Below are 3,659 nucleotides of genomic sequence, written 5' to 3' on the forward strand. Positions count from 1 at the left end.
CGCGTCCCTCGAGCTGGAGCAGGCGGCGGCTCCCCGGGAGGCCTCTGGGGGTCGCTGGCTAGGTCCTGGCTCCTCCTCCCTCCACCGCCTGCCCCGCCCGTGGAGCCACCATCTTGACCTCGCCCGCCGGCCCGGGCGGTTACTGCTGTTACGAGAGCGGGACGCGCCGCCGTGCTCACGCGAGACCGCGGAGCCCGCGCCGCCGTCACGTCATAATCCAGCGCTCGGGCGCGCCCCGTGTCATCACCACGCACAGCGAGGCCGGCCGTGCGTCATAATCAAGCGCTCGGGGGCGCCCCGTGTCGTCATCACGCACAGCGCGGCCGGCGGCTCTCGGGGCGTTGCCATGGTTTCGGCCCACGTCGGGGAGGCCCGCGAGGCCCGCTCAGCTTGGGCGCCCCCCAGTGGCTCTCGAGCTCGGAGGCGACGTGTCCTCCCGCCGAGGCGGCCGACCTCACCCGCCCAAGTTTGACCCACGGGAAGGACTCCCTGCTTCCTAGGGCCGAAATAATCAGCTGTTTGACCCGCCGTCGTCAAACGCCCCATTAACTGCTTAGGCGTAGTGCGTAATGCATTGGGCTGCTAACCAAAAGGTTGGCAGTTTGAATACAACTTCCACTGGGGGGGGGGGGGAATGGACAGGCTTAGACCGTGACTCAGAACCACAGCAACACGATGAGTCAAAACAGTCTTATTATTAAATAGTTATTACTAAGGCAGTGGGGGCTGCTTAGGAGAAAAGCCAAAGGACAAATCCTTGCACACCTAGACTACCCCACCTGGAGATGGAGTCTGAGAGTAAACTCTCCAAGGAAAACCCCCGGGTCCTGTTGTGTTTGTGGAGCTCCACAGTCTGGTTGGGGAGCTCTGCTGCCCACTATCTGTCTTGGAGAAAGTGCCACGTGGACGCTCCTCGGAAGCAAGGATGGTAAAGCTTCATCTCACATCCTTTGGGCATGTTGTTAGGCAGGGCCAGTCTTTGGAGAAGGGCAGGATTGGAAAGGTGGAGGGTCAGAGAAAGAGCGGACGCTCCTCAACAAGGTGGACTGACACAGTGACTGTATCAGAGATGAGGATGGCACAGATAGGGCAAAGTTCGAATCTGTTCATAGGGTCTCTATGAGTCGCGGTTGACTTGAGGGCAGGCTCATCACAACAACAATAAACTGGTTTGGGTAGGTCTGTTGGCCTACTGGTAAAGAGATGCACTTGCCAACCTAAAAGCAAGTTTGAATCCACCAGTGGCACCATGGGAAAAAGATGGGCAATCTCCTGTGAGATTTACTGCCTCTGAAAACCTGCTGGAGGGTCAGCTATGAGTCTGTTCCATCAGCAAACAACTGGGTTAGGAGTGGTAGGAACTATAAAAAAGAATCATGCTGCTTGTTTTGCACGCAACCCTATCTTCTTACCTTCTGTTCAGTTGTTCAGAACTAAAGGATTTCATGAGGCCACATGTTACTACTGGTTAAAATTACTTTGACTTCAAGGCAAGAACACAGGCCTCCTTGTGTTTGATAGTCCCATCTGGCTAAAGTATTCTGAGCAAATAATGCAAGAAACTGGACAATACGGGGAGAAATGCAGCATCAGGATTGGACAAAGACTCTAACAATACCTGCCTGCAGTATACAGGTGACACACCTTGCTGGCTAAAATCAAATAAGATTTGAAGCATTTACTGATGAAGATGATATAAAGCTACAGGCTCTAGTATGTATTAAACTACATCATAAAACAAAAGTCCTTATGACTGGACTGGAAATGGAGTAATGGATTGAATTGTCAAGGACTTCATGTCACTTGGATCCACAATCAACACCCTTACAAGCAGCATTTGAGAAATGAAAGGACATACTGTGTTGGGAAAAGCTGTTGAAAAATAACTCTTTAAAGTAATTTTGAGCACTAACGGGAGCTCTGGTGGCCTCGTTCCAAGAAGCAGCTCTGCAATCCTGAAGGCAAGAAGAGTTCGAGGTCACCAGCTTCTCCGTGGGAGAAGGATGGGCAATCTCCTCCCATACAGTTGCCTCTGAAAACCCACTGAAGGGTCAGCTATGGGTTGGTAATGACTTTACAAAACACAACAACAGTGTCTAACCCAAACTGTGGTATGCACTCTTATTTATGCAAACACTGCACAATGAATAAGGAAGTCCAAATAAAAACTGACGACTTTGAAATAAAGTGTTGGGGAGGAATATACCTTGAACTGTCAGAAGAGGAAATAAAGCTATCTTGCAAGTTCAGCCAGAATACTCCTGTAGAAGGAAGGAGGAAGAGATGTTGTCTCTCCAATGCTCAGAGGACATCATCTTGGTAGAGGAGCAGTGGAAGAGAGGAAGACCCTCAACGAGATGGACTGGCACAGTGTCTGCAACAGTCATCACAAGCACAGCAGTGACTGAGGACAGTTCAGGACCGTCGTGTTCTGATGTATGGAGTCACCATGAGTCAGAGCCAACTCCATGGCACCCAACAACAGCATGAGGGAAGGAGGCCTTGGGAATTCTTTAGATGAGGTCATTCCCGTTCTTTACCCAACCTTACTTGACTTTCCATACAAGTGATGCTTTCTGACCATTCTTCGCTTTCTCTTTCTTTGCTATTGTAGAGTACAACAGACATAGCCATCTCAGATTGACAGGGAGAAAAACAAGAATCAAAAAATCTGGTTCACCTGGCTCCTAGCCCACCTGTATTCTGCAGTGTGTTTTCTATTATAGTTCTGTGTGGGTGGTCCTTTTGATTTCTTGATTGCCACTGGTGTTGATTGTAGATTCAAGTAAAATGAAATTGTTGCCGACTTCAGTCTTCTCTTAATCTATCATAATGTTGCCTATTGGTTCAGTGATGAGGATTTTTCTTTTCAGTAAATCAGAAGACATGATGCATTGGAAAAATTGCTGTCAAGGAACTCTCCAAAATGCTAATGAGCAATAATGTTAAAGACTAAGGTGTGCCTGATTCAAGCCTGGCATTTTCAGTTGCTTCTCATGCATCTGAAAGGTGGACGATGAATGAACTAAAAAAGAATTGAAACCTTTGAATATTTCTGTTGGCAAAGAGGTCTGACTCTTCATGGATTACCGAAAGAACAAACAAGTCTGTCCTGGAGGAAAGGCAACCAGAGTGCTCCAAAGAGGTAAGGATGATGAAACTTCACCTCATATGCTTTGGGCATGTTGTCAGGAGGGCCCAGTCCTTGGAAAAGGACTGCATGCTGAAAAGGCAGAGGGTCAGAGATTGGGGAATTAGCCTGTCAGTATCTCAACAGAGCGGGAGGATTTTAGGAAAATTATTAAACTTCACTCAACCTCCCTTCTTTGGATGGAGGTAAAACTATCAAGTTCCTAAGATTCTTAAGTCTCATGTTGTTAGCTGCCTTTTGTTATTGTATGGTCTTTTTTTTCTGGTACTTGGCTCTGTGAGTGCTAAGGTTATTACATCTTGCTTTCATATCTTTACATTCACCTTATTTTACTCTAGCTATTATGTCTCTTTCCTTTTTTTTCTATATTTTATTAATTTTCATAAACATTTACAGAGATTTTTGGGTTTCCATTCATTCCTTGTTGCACTATTCTCTCTACCCTCCTCCCAGTTTGTTCTTGTCCAAATGCCACAGTGCTTGTCAAAGCCAGTTCTGATTAATCTTC

This window comes from Elephantulus edwardii, unplaced genomic scaffold, assembly GCF_000299155.1.
Source record: "Elephantulus edwardii isolate Elephantulus edwardi_28Jun2011 unplaced genomic scaffold, EleEdw1.0 scaffold00003, whole genome shotgun sequence".
Lineage (NCBI taxonomy): Eukaryota > Metazoa > Chordata > Mammalia > Macroscelidea > Macroscelididae > Elephantulus > Elephantulus edwardii.